Here is a 16238-nt window from a genome sequence, read left to right as displayed (position 1 = left end):
CCACGACTTCGGAGCGACCAGGGACTTCACATAATAGAAGTCTATGCCAAGTCGCCTCCGAGGTCGCTCCCGAAGTAGTACAGGACCCTTTTTGTAAGTCGGAGCGACTTGTGTCGCTCCTATTAGAACGGGTCCTGTAGCAGTCAATGGACGCGCTAGTGTGAACCGACACTGATTGTCCTTCTCAGACATGGTGAAACTTTTTTTTGATGCAGTCATAGGCAGTGAGGTTGCTGATGGGCCTGCGGCATCTGCCAGGCTTGGTTACAGTTCTTCAACCGGTACAGTTTTAAGGAACCTGACCTGTCAAAAACTTTGCAAGTCTGCATGATCATATTCCTGAGATGTCACATTGATAAACTGAAAGATATTTTTCAGAAAAGCTCCACCTTTATCATTATAAAGCCATCTTTGACCTCTAGCCAGCAACTTTGTCTAGGCTGAGATGATGTCATCAGTCTGCTGCAGGCAGGAAGAAACATTTCCTAAGGGCTCTTCTCACATGGCCGCTCCGGTCCTTGGCTCCGCTGCGGGGACTTTTTTTTTTTTTTTTTTCATGGAGCGGATGACATTTCTGTCATCCGCGCCGTGTGCCCGCATATCATCCCATCCGTTTGCGGATGATATGCGGACATAATGTAAATATATGTCGATTGCGGATGTCAGCGGATGACACCGCTGACATCCGATTTTCCTTCCTTTCCGTTTTATGAACGGAACAAAAATAGGGTTCTGTTCCGTTCCAAAAAACGGAACAGAACTGACAGGAAGAAAATCGGATGTCAGCGGATGGTATTCCGCTGACATCCGCAATGCCATAGACTTACATTATGTCCGCAAATCATCCGCAAAAAAATAGGATGATTTGCGGACACACGGAGCGCCCGTGTGAAAGGGCCCTTAGTCTCCTTCCTCCCAGTGATTAGACTGCAACTTTGTAGCAAGGCACATGGTGAGAGGCTGCAGCAGGGGTTGATCTGTGCCAGACACTTGTGAATAGTAGATGGTGACCCTGGATAAAGATGGTGCCATCCTTAGCAGAATAAGGTATTGTGGGGGGGGGGGGGTACTGTGATCTCTGTCAGAAGTAATCAATAGAGGTGCACTGAAATCAAAAATTCAGGATGCACGTTGCCGAAACTATAATTGACCTTATATATTAAAAATTGAAAAACATAAATTTATATATATATATATATATATATATATATATATATTTCTCAAAAAAAAATTAAAGGAACACTTTTTTTGAGGGCCCGATATCTTCTAGTGGGCCCTGTGCTCACTGTTCTGCACCGTGGAGCTCGATTTGGCATTTGCCATTGAACACCAGAATTGACAGGTTTGCCACTGGCGTTCTGTGCTTTTCATAGATTAGAGCAGGTTCACCCTAAGCACATGTGAAAGGGTGTGGAGAAGCCATCGACAATGCTATGCTATCTGTAACATCTTTCAGCATGACCAGTTTGGTGGTGGGGTCAGTGATGGTCTGGGGAGGCATATCCATGGAGGGGTGCACAGACCTCTACAGGCTAGACAATGGCACCCTGACTGCCATTCAGTATCAGGATGAACTCCTTGGACCCATTGTCAGACCCCTACGCTGGTGCAGTGGGTCCTGGGTAAGGATGGGCGACTGGTTCAGCCCAAGCATGAGTTCGGGCCGAACATTGGCGGTTCGCCTTTTCAACGAACACCCGAATTATGGGGGAGTTTCGACTGTTTGTTCAGCCTGCTGAATGACCACATTGTACTGCGCCGCCGCACAGTGCATCAGAAGCCCTGATTGGCTGAAGCAATTAAAGTTTTGCCCAATAAGGGCACAGAGCACTATCAGAGCCATGATTGGGGAAAGTAATGACTCTTATCCAATCATTGCTCTAGCTAGTGTTCTAGTGATAGTTCAGTGAGTGACCATTATTTTTTACTTTTACTTTTAGTGTTTGTTTTGTCAGGCAGGTTTACTGCATTATAGTTCAGTGCATTATTGCATGTTTAACACAGTATATTTTAGTGCGTTACGTGCCGTTTAACGCACTATATTTCTGTGCGTTCAGTGGATTTCTGTGCGTTAGTGCATGTTACCACAGTATAATTCAGTACATTACATGCCTTTTAACGTAGTATATTTCTGTGCGTTAGTGCAGTATATTGTAGTGTGTCATAGGGTGTTTGTGTAGTGAGTACTCAAGTTTAAAGTGCACCAAACGCCACTTTCCATTGATTAAAGTGCATCCACTTACACATTTTCACATCTTTGTTACATTTTGTTAATAAGCACCTTCCCATTATGTCTGGGAGGCCAACAAGGAGAGGCAGACATTCCCATGGCACTGTGACGGGGCCAGCAGCATATGTGTCCACTGGCAAAGGTGGATGTGGTCAGTCCTCAGGCAGGGCATCATTTCGTCTGTTTAGTGATGTTGCCCATGCTATGCAGCCACAGCATGCAGAGGAGTTGGTGGACTGGCTTACTAAACCATCCTCACCCTCGTCATCCTCCGTCGCCCAAGCAGAGACTAGTGCGCAGTCCACTGCAGCTGCCAGAGTGGCTAAAATTGCCTCCTTGTCCACAGCTATTCCTGCCATATTACCAGCATCAGGCATGGAGGAATCAGTTGAGTTATTTGAACACAGCGTTAGCCACTTGCTCCTTGACGTTGCACAGCCATTACTTGATTCAGATGTTGGTTCTAAAGTTGAGGAAGGTAGGAACATGAGCCTACAGAGCAGGGAGAACACTGGTACACAAATCGGCAGCCATGTTCGCCCAGCAGCAGGGTATTGCCAAGTTGTCTCCAGTGGTAAATGAGGATGATGATGAGGTCACTGACATTACTTGGGTGCCGAATAGGGCAGAGGAGGAAAGTGAGGGTGAGGCACAACCCTAACAAGGCCGCCATCATGGAAGAGTAGAGAGCAGCCACCCCATTCCATCACATTGTGGAGCTGTTATCTCCTGACACCCTTCCCACAGCTCAGTTGTCTGGGTCTTTTTTAGCATGTGTGCAACCGATCGCACTGTTGCAATTTGCAAACTTTTTTTGGTGATGTGAGATTTGTCAGCTCCACCCCCTCCTCCTCCTCCTCCATGCCCGCCTCTGCTGAATTATCTTACAAACCACAAGCCCCTCTTAAGCATTCAAGGGGCTATTCAATGAGTCAGGCAAAAGGTGCCATGCAGTGCTTTAGTTGGTGTGTCTAGGGGACAGGAACCACACCTGAGCAGAGATTCTTGCAGCTCTGCAGGGGCAGGCCCAGACGTGGTTCACACCACGTCAGCTGGAGCCAGGAATGGTGGTGTGCGATAATAGCACAAACCTCCTGTCCCCCATTAGACAGGGAAAGTTGAAACGTGCTGTGCCTGGCACATGTCCTTAATTTGGTGGTGCAGCGTTTCCTAAAAAGGTACCCAAGGTTGGAAGATCTGCCAAAACAGGCCAGAAGAGTCTATAGCCATTTCAGGCGGTCATACACAGTCAGTGCTCGGTTGGCTGAAATTCAACGGGAATTGTATCTGTTCGTAAACCACCTGATTTGTGTAATGCCCACCAGGTGGAACTCTAACTTTGGCAATGCTGCAGCGGCCGCACATGTAGCAGAGGGCCGTCAACGAGTACCTGTGTAAGTATGGCACAATGACAGCCTCAGGCCGGCTCAACTTTTTTTTTTTCCCCATGCCAATGGCTGCTGATAAAGAATGCATGCTTCAGTGATACAATCTCTGTTGTGTTTCTGCTGGAGTAGACTCTGCGTGGCATTATAGACAAGGTACTCAAGAGAGCAGCGAGAGGAAGAGGAGGACTTCCTTTCCTCTCAAGGCCCGCTTTATGTAGACACCATTCTTCCTATGCCACAGAGGGTGCAGAAGATGAAATCTCTTGAGGACACTTTAAAGAGGAGTTTATCTAATGCTTTTCCCAACTCTGGTAGGTTACCGTGTCATGAAAAACGTAGTTTTGAGGCTTCTGTTGGTCGACAAAGGAGCGGTGGACAAGGGGGTCGCCTAAGTGATGCATTTTACAATTTTTTTTTTTTTTTTTTTTTTTTTTTTTTTTTTTTTAGTCCTCGCTGCCCAGGGCTCTCGGGTTCCACATTCCCTCAGCAGCATCTGCATCATATATGGACAATTAACTAGGGGCGAAAACAGAGATGGAGAGCTTTCCAGTTGACGATCCACTTGGTTACTGGGTCATGAGAATAGACCACTGCCAGAACTTACTAAGTATGCAATTGAACTTCTGGCCTGCCCTGCATCCAGCATCCATTCTAAACAGGCATTCAGTGCTGCTGGAGGTTTTGATACTGATAATAGAACGCGTCTGTCCACAGACTCCGTGGATCGTCTGATATTTATCACAATGAATCTGTCCTAGATTACCAGCAGCTATGAAGCCTCTGATGCTTATGTCACTGATTTAGATGTTTTTGGGACGTGTAATCTCTGCAAGACTTCTAGGCTGTTGTGGGTGTTGATGTAAAAGAAATTTTTATGGTGTACGTTTCATGGGCACAATTAACACCCAAAGACCAATTTTTCCACACCTGTTTGACAGATGTATATCATTTAAATTTTTGATAGCAAGGCCAATTCTTGTTCTCATCAGGAGTACCCCTCTATAGGTTTACGTTGTGAAGACACCACAGACACCCAAAGACCAATTTTTCTGCACCTGCTTCTATCCAAAGTCTGCAGAAGAGACACCAGAATTCATCCAAAAAATCTCTAATCTAGCTCCGAGTGCACTACATTGTGGCCTCATCATACAGACTGGCTCCCCAAACTGTTGTTTACATTATAAAGAAAGCTTGTAGGGAAAATGTCGTCCCTTTTTTTTTTTTTGGCTTAATAAATGCAATTATTTCTGCAGCAGCTTCTATACACAGTACAGATGTGCCACTTTACAGGTAGACAAAGGCAACCCCCCCCCCCCCCAGGCTTTATATTGAATGGAAATTTTCATTTTTATTATTTCTCATTTTGATGCTTTGACTTGAGCATCTGTAAATCACTGCTCATTTAACCACTTTACCACCGGAGGATTTTCCTGCTAAAAGACCAGGGGGTTTTTTTGCGCTTTTTTTTTTTTTTTTACTGCGTGACTTTAACGGACAATTGCGCGGTCGTGCGACGCTGTACCTAAACAAATTTCACGTCCTTTTTTCCCACAAACAGAGCTTTCTTTGGTGGTATTTGATTATTGCAAAAATAACAATATTTTTCACTTTTTTTTTATATGAAATTCCCCCCCAAAAAAAATGTAAAAATCAGAATTTTTTAACATTTTCGGCCAATTTGTTTTACGCTACTTATGTTTGGTAAAAAAAATCGCAAAAAGCGTATTTTGATTGGTTTGCGCAAAAGTTATAGCGTTTACTAACAAAGGGAAAGATTTTTGTCATTTTTGGTGTTTTTTTTTTTTAACGAGTAATGGCGGCGATCTGCGATTTTTTTTTTTTTTTTTTTTTTTTTTTTTTTTTTGCGACATTGCGGCGGACAGATCGGACCCTTGACTGACATTTTTGACACTTTTGGGGGTACCAGTGACATTACTGCAGTAATCAGTGCTATATATATGCACTATTACTGCAAAAATGACACTGGCAGGGAAGGGGTTAACTTTATTGGACAGGGAGGGGTTAAGTGTGTCCTAGGGGCGTGCTTCTAACTGTAGTGGGACATTCCTATTGGTGTAAAAAAAAAATGATCAACGGTTCTACATAGTAGAACCGTCTGATCTTCTTTTTTACACAGGGAGAACTGACAGGCGGCTTGTTTACATAAGCCGCTCTGTCTTTCTCCCGCTGTACTGGCGATCGTAGTGTGACCGGCGGACATCGGGTCCGCCAGTCACACTCCCGCACTCCTCCGTGAACGAGCCGAGGCGGGCGCCCGCTATTGGCTCTAGAAGGAGTGACAGGCGAGCGACGTAGACCTACGTCACTCTGCCTGGCCGGGGCCGACTGCCGCAGTCGGCAAGTGGTTAAAAAAACTACGTTTTTTACAAACTTTTTTTTCATTGAAACATATCCCCCAGGGCAGTACCCGGACCCCCATAACCATTGTATGTCCAATTACTAGAATATAAGCCTTCAAAATGGGCACTTTTGATTTTTCCAGCTCGGGTCCCATAGACTTTAATGGGGTTTGTTGTTCGGTTCCGAACTTTCACGATGTTCAAAAGTCCTGGTGCGAACTGAACAGGGGGTGGTTCAGCCCATCCCTGGGTTCCTTCTGGTCCACGACAATGTCTGACCTCATGTGGTGAGAGTATGCAGCCAGTTCCTGTAGGGTAAAGGAATTGATACCATTGAATGGCCCCCACGCTCTCCTGATCTGAATCCAATAGAACACCTCTGGGACATTCTTTTTTGGTTCATCTGACACCACCAGATTGCACCTCAGCCTGTTCAGGAGCTCAGTGATGCCTTGGTCGAGACCTGGGAGGATGGATGGGAGGATCTCAGGAGCATGCCCGGACGTTGTCAGGCATGCATACATGCACGTGGGGACCATGCAAACTACTGAGGACCATTTTGAGTTGCTGCAATGAAATTTCAGCAAAATGGGGCCTGCTGCATCATTATTTCACTTTGATTTTCGGGGTGTCTGAGTTCCGCCCTCTGTAGATATTTTTAATTTCCTTTGAACGATGTGGCATCCTTTCATTCCTAAAACACTACCCAGTCCATATCAGATATATGTCCAGCATGAGATATTTCTCCATTGAGATCTAAGTGTTCCTTTTTAATTTTTTTGAGAAATTTTGGACTTTGAAGCACACATCGTGATGAAAAAATCGATATGTAATATGTTTATTAATACATATACGCATATTGAGTTGTAACAAAATACAGTGAATAAATAGTATTGCTGAATAATAACACATGGTACATGTATATACATACATATCGCCGCAGTTAGTGACCTAGAACTTTCTAAATAATATAAAAAAAAAAAAATTATATATACATTTTTTTACAACAATTGTATTCAACTTTTAATTATTATCATGAATTTGTCGGCCAATATTGGCACCTTTTTGAAGCAGTGTTAAAAATCCTATTCACTGCATTTTTGGGACATATTTGGCAAACCGCACCAAAAAAATGCACCTCCCCTTTTTGAAATGCATTGAAAACGCAGCAAGAATGCATCAAAAATGCACCCGTGTTGCGTTTTTGATGTATTTTTTGAGTCACAGGAACTATGAAGAACACACTATAAGCAAGGTAAAATCGACAGCTTTTTCGACAACTGTTATTTCAGCGCAACACTGAAAAATGAGAAACAATAAAATATTATTTAATGTTAAAACTCATGCATGCTACATATGTCAGTGTAACACTTCCAGGTATTGATTACTAGTGATGTACCACCTGGAAGTGTTAAGTGGGGTACACACCGGAAGAAAATCTGCCGAAAATTCCCATCCAAAGTAAAATCGTACGATTTTCGGCTAGTGTGTACACAACTTTCAGCAGCCGATGCCGACATTTTCAACGAAAAATAACGGAGGCACAAACACCAAAATTTTTATCGTCCGTCACCGGACGACCAATTTTCGTTTAATGTGTATGCAGTACGTCCGTGAAAAATCGGATACGAAAGACCGCGCATGATCTGAAGTTGCTGACAACCCGGAAGTCTGGGAACAAATGTCCCAGAAAAAAAAAAAATCGGACGAGAAATTTCGTGAACATTTTATACACTGTCAACTAAAAATGGTAATGAACGCTGAGCAAGAGAGAGAAAAATCGGAGGATATTTTGTCCAATTTCTGTCAAGTGTATACAGGCCTTTACACTGACATATGTAGCATGCATGAGTTTAACTTTAAATAACTCTGTTGACAGGTCCACCTTAAAATATATATTAAAATCTTGGATTGCGAGCATAATTCTTTCCGGAAACATGCTTGTAAACCAAAACACTCGTGTGTATATAAAAGCAAATTTCCCCATAAGAAATAATAGAAACTCAGATGATTCGTTCCACAATCATTTATTCATAAATCAGTCAGTTTATAGTCCATATAAAAAGGTTATAGCAATGTGATTGGTTGTGTAACCATAAAATGTCCATCCACAATGGGCAACCCTACAAGGGGATTAGAAGCAAAATCCAACAGGAACTGCAGTGTATAAAAGAGAAGAGAGGCGCCTCTAAGTGTAGCAATATGGTTACATTTTAATGAAGGTTCAACATTTAGCAACTCACATGGCTGATGAATAAAAGAGGCACATCTAAGTATGCAGGCATTCGGGGTAAAGTTGTCGCCATAGACTATCCTCGGCAGCGCTGACTCTCGCCGCTGTCAGCCTGCGGTCATTACCGGGAAGACTACCCTGCAGTAGAGCGATCTGAAAGCGAGGCTTGAAGCACCCGTGGAACGCAGCGTGGAAGGGAGGACGTCGATGGCAGTGCAGAGGACAGTCTATGTGGACAGCTTTACCCCGGATGCCTGCATACTTAGATGTGCCTGTTTAAATCAACCATGTGAGTTGCTAAATGTTGAACCTTCATTAAATGTACCCATGTTGCTACACTTAGAGGCGCCTCTCTTCTCTTGTATACTCAGTTGTGACATGATGCTACCTGTATATCAAGACATCGCTTGTTTATCAGGTCAAAATTTATAAAAAATAGTTTTGTTTTGCAAAACGCTCTCAAACCAAGTTACTCTCAATCCAAGGTTTTCCTGTTATTATCTTCACTCCAGAGATGCGGTGTCCCAGAGCTCCCAGCCGGGTGCTGACATAAGACAGCTGGCTTCTGGGTACTGTTCGCCAGCCACTTTCATTGGCCAGGCCGAGATGTCACTCCTGTGCAGGAATGGGAATTCATTCATCTTGGCATTGCCGAAAATTGTTCACCCGCTGCATGCGCAGCTCACTGTACGAGGACGGAATGGCAGGTAAGTAACTTTTAATGCAGAAAAGACTTCGTATGACTCTTCTGCATTTAAAATCCTGACTGTTCCCCAGCTTTATATTTTTCATTAAGTTCCACTTTCACTGTTGTATGTACTGTACACATGGGCGTTTGCAGACAACAGGCCTGGCAGTCCTAGATAATATGTGAATCTTCCAGGTACAGGAAGTTTGCACGTTTTGCATATGATCTGAAAGCAACAAAAGCTGCAAAGTGGAAAACGCAGAATTAATCAGCGCTCGGTTTGGCCGTGGAAAGTTTCCGCACTTGGCACGATACTGCTGATTTTTGCAATGACTTTTTGACTAATCCTAATTGTGTCATTCTGAGTAACAGATAGAAAAGTTGTGTTTGTCTAAAGGCGGGTGCACAGTGTGCACCCCAGGGGCCACATGTGGCCCTTTGGCTCATATTGGGCAACCCTTGGGTCCCTTGTAGGCGGCAGTCTGTTTTCATTACCTAGGTGTCGTCTCACGCCACTGAAGGAACATTCTATATACTGGTTTCTAGCTGTCAAATGGGTTGGTTTTCTGATCAATAAAGTAATATACCTCCCTAAAGTGATTCCAAAGGAAAGATATTTTTATTTTTAAAAAATAAAAATGTTAAACTTGTGCAACAGTTTTGCACAGAGCAGCCCCGATCCGCTTCTTTTTGGGTCCCCTGTCTGTGCTGCCTGACACCCCCACCTGCCAAGTGCGCTCAATAGCAAGCCTCTTGCTATTGGGTTGCTGGAGCAGGCTCACTCCTGAGCCACGTTCCGTGTCCATTCATTATTGTTCAGCCCCACCCCTGCTCTCCTCCCATTGGCTCACTGGCTGTGATTGACAGCAGCAGGAGCAAATGAGAAGTGAGAGACTCAGGAGAGCCGCTGCTCTTGTACACATCACTGGATCAAGATGGGGCTCAGGTAAATAAAGGTGGGGAGGGGGGAACTGCATCCAGAAGGTTTTTTTACCTTAATAGAATGTAGGAATGTAGAAGGTAAAAAACCTTTTGCCTTTAGAACCACTTTAAAGTGGAGCTCCACCCAAAAAGGGAAGTTCCGCAATGTGGCCCCCTCCCCTGCTCCTGGTTAAGAAATGGTACTTTTGGGAAGTTCTCCTCCCTCCCCGCAGTCTTCTGGGACACGTGACCGATCCCAGAGAACTACAGGACCGTTTACAAGGTGCAGCACCGCTCGCACATGTGAATCGGCAAGCTGTCACAGCTGGGTGCCCGCAGTTAACATGCTGGGGACAAGAGGGGAGAGCGGCTGGGGTGAGCCCATCGCTGGATCCCGGGACAGGTAAGTGTCTGTTTATTAAAAGTCAGCAGCTACAGCTGCTGACTTTTTTCTAATTTTTACACAGAAGAGTAGAACTCCTCTTTAAAGGGATTGTAAAGGCAGACGGTGCATTTTATGCATTAAGATAAAAAGCCTTCTGTGTGTATCAGCCCCCTCTCTGTCCAGGGATGCCGATGAGTGTCTCGGCCATCCGGGACAATCCCTCCTGATTGGCTGAGACACAGCCGTGGCGTCATTGGCACTCACGGCTGTCAATCAAAATCAGTTAGCCAATCAGAGGGGGCGGGGCCGAATGGCCGCTCCATATCTGAATGGACACGGAGCTGTGACTCATCTCTGGTGCTCCCATAGCAAGCTGCTTGCTGTGGGGGCACTCCTCAGGAGGGAGGGGCCAGGAGCTCCAGCCAGGGACCCAAGAAGAGGAGGATCAGGGCTGCTCTGTGCAAAACCAACTGCACAGAGGTGGGAAGTATAACATGTTTGTTATTATTTTTTTTTTTTTAAACGAGACTTTACAATCCCTTTAAAGCCCCGTACACACGTACCGATTGTCGGCCGAACGATCGGCCATCTTTTGTCCAGGGCTGTCCTGTCTGTTGAAAAGTGCAAAAGACTGCACACAAATTTTGTCGGCCAACAACAGCCGACTGCAGAAGTGATGTCATGTGATGATTAACTTTCCGTGTGTTTTTTCTTTTCTGAGCATGTCCAGTCTTGCAAATCTGCTGTCTGTCGGCCAAAATCTGTACTGACTGGCGAACAATCGGCCGTTCTGGTGTCGGCATACAAAAATTTTAATGCCTGCAGGACAGATTCTGTTCGGCCGAAAATGCGCTGTCGGCTGTCGGAAGCATCATACTAACAAGCCTACAATCGGCCGATCGGTCGGCGGCCGAATATTTGCGGCCGACAATCGCAACGTGTGTACGGGGCTTTAAGCCCCATACATACGTACCGATGGTCGGCATACAAATGTTCCTCTTTTCTCCCCGGGATGTCGGTGTCTGCTGAAAAGTGCAAAGACAGCACAAGGACAGCACAAGAATTTTGTCCGCCGACTGCAGAAGTGATGTCATGTAATGGTTAACTTTCCCTGTGTTTTCTATTTTCTGAGCATGCCCAGTCTTGCAAATCTGCGGTCTGTCGGCCGAATTGTGTACTGACAGGCGAACAATCGTCCGTTCTGGTGTCGGCATACAAATATTTTCATGTTTGCAAGAAAGACTTTTGTCCGCGGATTGTGCGCAGACATCTGTCGGAGGCACCATACTAACACGCGTACAATCGGCAGATCCTTCGTCCACCGACGTTTGTATGCCGACGATCGGTACGTGTGTACGGGCCTTTAGTCTTCAGTTTCCTAACAACCCTTGTAGCATTTCTGCTGTCTCTGACCGTCCTCTTGTAGCATGTCTGCTGTCTCTGACCGTCCTCTTGTAGCATGTCTGCAGTCTCGGACCGTCCTCTTGTAGCATGTCTGCAGTCTCGGACCGTCCTCTTGTAGCATGTCTGCAGTCTCGGACCGTCCTCTTGTAGCATGTCTGCAGTCTCGGACCGTCCTCTTGTAGCATGTCTGCAGTCTCGGACCGTCCTCTTGTAGCATGTCTGCAGTCTCGGACCGTCCTCTTGTAGCATGTCTGCAGTCGCTGTATTAAACGGCAAAAAAAAAAATGTTTTAAAAAAAAGTTCCCATGCAGGATAATAGAATAATGTACTAGTATTCATACTAGCATATTATGAAAGACTTCCCTTAGAAGGAAGATTGGATGGTATGGGGGTGTGCTCGATATGGATTGTACAGTGGCATGCTGGGTATGTATGGTATAGGGGGATGTGCTGGGTATGTATGGTATAGGGGGATGTGCTGGGTATGTATGGTATAGGGGGATGTGCTGGGTGTGGATGGTATAGGGGGATGTGCTGGGTATGTATGGTATAGGGGGATGTGCTCGGTGTGGATGGTATAGGGGGGTGTGCTGGGTATGGATGGCACAGCATGGTGCACTGTGCAGAGGATCCAGGCCTTGTGTGGGTGCGGTGAGTATGTGAACGAGGTCAGTTGAGCTGTAACCTGAAACACTTCATTACACTGAACACAAATAGTGGATCATCTTACTTTTTCTGATCTCCAGCTCTTCCAGGATCAGATGGGGGTTGTCATGGCTCCTGTTACTGAAGTACCTGGCCTCTGATCACTTCCCCTTAAAGGGCTATTCCGCTGTTTCATAGGGGAAAGAGGAGGAGAAAACGATTAGTGTATTTGTGTATAGTGTGTGTTTATTGTGTATTAGTGTATAAAAATAAACAATTAAAACAAATGTTTGAAAGCATTTTTGCTTTACAGCATTTCTTCACACCTTCCTAAAACTTTAGCATAGTTCTGTGTGTGTGTATGTATTTACAACCTCAATTCCAAATACGAGAGTAATGCAGTATGCAATGATACCTTTTTATTGTACTAACCTAACACTTACCAGACAAGCTTTCAGGAGTTTTCCTCAGGTATTGCTTCAGACCTGAGAAAGAGGAAAACTCTCAAAAGCTTTTCTTTATAGTTTAAAGCAATTTTAGCAAACAGTTTATACAGTAATAACCCCTAGTATTGGTGCCAGTTTACGCACTAATAACCCCTAGTATTGGTGCCAGTTTACACAGTAATAGCCCCTAGTATTGGTACCAGTTTACGCAGTAATAGCCCCTAGTATTGGTGCCAGTTTACGCAATAATAACCCCTAGTAATGGTGCCAGTTTACGCACTAATAACCCCTAGTATTGGTGCCAGTTTACACAGTAATAGCCCCTAGTATTGGTACCAGTTTACGCAGTAATTACCCCTAGTATTGGTGCCAGTTTACGCAGTAATAACCCCTAGTATTGGTGCCAGTTTACGCAGTAATAGCCCCTAGTATTGGTGCCAGTTTACACAGTAATAGCCCCTAGTATTGGTACCAGTTTACGCAGTAATTACCCCTAGTATTGGTGCCAGTTTACGCACTAATAACCCCTAGTATTGGTGCCAGTTTACACAGTAATAGCCCCTAGTATTGGTACCAGTTTACGCAGTAATAGCCCCTAGTATTGGTGCCAGTTTACGCAATAATAACCCCTAGTAATGGTGCCAGTTTACGCACTAATAACCCCTAGTATTGGTGCCAGTTTACACAGTAATAGCCCCTAGTATTGGTACCAGTTTACGCAGTAATTACCCCTAGTATTGGTGCCAGTTTACGCAGTAATTACCCCTAGTATTGGTGCCAGTTTACGCAGTAATAACCCCTAGTATTGGTGCCAGTTTACGCAGTAATAGCCCCTAGTATTGGTGCCAGTTTACACAGTAATAGCCCCTAGTATTGGTACCAGTTTACGCAGTAATTACCCCTAGTATTGGTGCCAGTTTACGCACTAATAACCCCTAGTATTGGTGCCAGTTTACACAGTAATAGCCCCTAGTATTGGTACCAGTTTACGCAGTAATAGCCCCTAGTATTGGTGCCAGTTTACGCAATAATAACCCCTAGTAATGGTGCCAGTTTACGCACTAATAACCCCTAGTATTGGTGCCAGTTTACACAGTAATAGCCCCTAGTATTGGTACCAGTTTACGCAGTAATTACCCCTAGTATTGGTGCCAGTTTACGCAGTAATAACCCCTAGTATTGGTGCCAGTTTACGCAGTAATAGCCCCTAGTATTGGTGCCAGTTTACACAGTAATAGCCCCTAGTATTGGTACCAGTTTACGCAGTAATTACCCCTAGTATTGGTGCCAGTTTACGCAGTAATAACCCCTAGTATTGGTGCCAGTTTACGCAGTAATAACCCCTAGTATTGGTGCCAGTTTACGCAGTAATAGCCCCTAGTATTGGTGCCAGTTTACGCAGTAATAACCGCAGTAATAAAGCCTAGTATTGGTGCCATGCTCTCAGCACGGAGGAGGTAGGGAAGAATAGTTAGAGCTGCCAACCACAGTGATGAAAGTGTTAAGACCAGCCACAACACTTTTATCAACTTCATGGGAGATCTTTAGGATTTCCTTGTGGATCTCCTGATGCGCTACAGTACAGCACACCTCTCCACCCGGGACTTCTTCCCTCTGCCACACATCGTGGCGAAAATAAGGGGGAAGGCTGCTATGGAGCACCTCTTTATCCGGGACTCATGCCCCTATAGCAGGGGTGCCCAACCTTTTGAGGAGGGCCACTTTTAGAGACTTTGTAACTGGTCGCTGGCCACAATGAGCAGAGAGGGCAGATGACAGGTCCATGTCCACTTCATATGCAGAGCAGACACTGCCTGCTCTACTCTATGGGCCCTCTGATCTGATCTGATCCGTCCAGACAGAACGGGAGGGATGCCCTTCTGTTTTTTTTTAAGTGGATTGAATTGGAGATAGGCGGGTGTAAACGGACAGTAAAGTCAGTTTACATCTGCTGTTCTATAGAGGTGAATGGGGGGTCCGATTGGGTCCACCTAAAAAAAAAAAAGCCAGGCAGACCCCATCTGACCGATCATGTGAAAGGGGCCTAAGGCTGCTTTCAGACGGATGCACTGCGATTTACCTGCACGTCAACTGACCTCAATCTTCACTTCTTCCTCAGGATTATTGCAGGTATCGCTGACTGCTGCTGTCCCCCAGGTGGCTGATGTTGGTTGTCCTCCAGGGCTGGTACTGCTGGCTGGGACAGCTGGGTGCAGTAGAGAGCAGAGCCGATGCTTCCTGTGTCACTCCTGTCACAGGCAAAGTACATTTTGGTATCACTCCACCTGTGACAGGAGCCGCTTCCTCTAGTGCCGGTGTTCCGTGAAAAAACCATACCCGTGAGAAAACCATACCCTCGTCACTTCTTCCGGTGCACCTACGGAGGGTATGGATTTATCACAGTAGTGTGTGTAATGTTACACTTGCCGCGGTTACATTAAAACAGCTCCTCTGCAACATGAATCATCTCCGCTCCTATCCCTCTCACTTCCCTGCTCTCGGGTAATAAATATAAAAGCGGATCACGGAGCCGACATCTCCGTCATTTACATTTCATACACCCGCCGCCGCTTTTATATTTAGTAGCCGACATCAGGGAAGTGACAGGGATAGGAGCGGAGTTAACCCATGTTAAAGCCAAACTGTTTTAATGTAACCGCCGCAAGTATAACATTACACACTACCGTGATAATTTCATACCCTCCGAGCATGCGCACTTGTCAACTTCTCTGCTGTTCAATGACGTATCCGGGGTTCTGAGCATGCGCACTGCTACGCTGCTCAGCTGTTTCTGACAGGTAGTGACGAGGGTATGGAATTCTAACGAGGTATGGTTTTCTAACGTTACACCAGCTATATTCTTCACAGTGATGTGATGCTCGGGTATGGCAGGTCGGGATCCCACAATCTGGGCTTACTGACCCGCCATCCCAGAGCAGCAGGTGGCTAAGATCCTGTTGGGGGGGCACCATGGATAGCATAATGTTGGGGGGACCATGGACCCCTCTGCCCCCCCCCCAGTGATGCCGCTGAAGCTTTGTAACACAAGTAACTCAGCACAGGGTGCCCCCATCCCTGCAATCAACTATTGCGCTCAGGGCAGCCATCCCTCCTGCCCGCCCCTTGCCCTGGTGGCTAACCTACAGTAGCTGCTCCTCTGAAAAGTGATATATGGTGGAATGTGTTTGAAAAGTGGTGAGGAGGCAGTTTGTTGCCTTTTCACCCACCTGTTGTAACACACAAAATGCTGCACTACCTCGGCGCATCTACTTGGTGATTGCAGGGTGGTTGTGCCATGCAATTTTGGCAGCAGTGACATGCTGAACATAGTTTTTATCAGAGGAAACAGGGGTTGAATATTGTCCGTGACATAATCCTGTAGGCGTGACGTAACCTGGACCCCCAAGTATTTAAAGCGGGGGACACATTTAAGGGCGGGGTTCGCAGGGGTTACAGCAGATGGGGTATCATCTACAGGGAGAATTTGTGATTTGTCCCAGTTAATTTGGAGGCCTGAAAATCTACCAAAGCGCTCTAT

General features: G+C 45.5%; 1 protein-coding gene across 2 annotated transcripts in view; it reads left to right on the top strand.

Moving 5' to 3' along the window:
• Nucleotides 1-16238, top strand: part of CCDC88C (coiled-coil domain containing 88C) — a 197499-nt gene that overhangs the window by 2456 nt on the left and 178805 nt on the right. The gene's annotated exons all lie outside the window — the stretch shown is intronic.

This window comes from Pelophylax lessonae, assembly GCF_965119305.1.
Source record: "Pelophylax lessonae genome assembly, chromosome: 13".
Classification (NCBI taxonomy): domain Eukaryota; kingdom Metazoa; phylum Chordata; class Amphibia; order Anura; family Ranidae; genus Pelophylax; species Pelophylax lessonae.
Note: the sequence above shows the minus strand (reverse complement) of the source record. Positions and strands in the feature narration are given on the sequence as shown.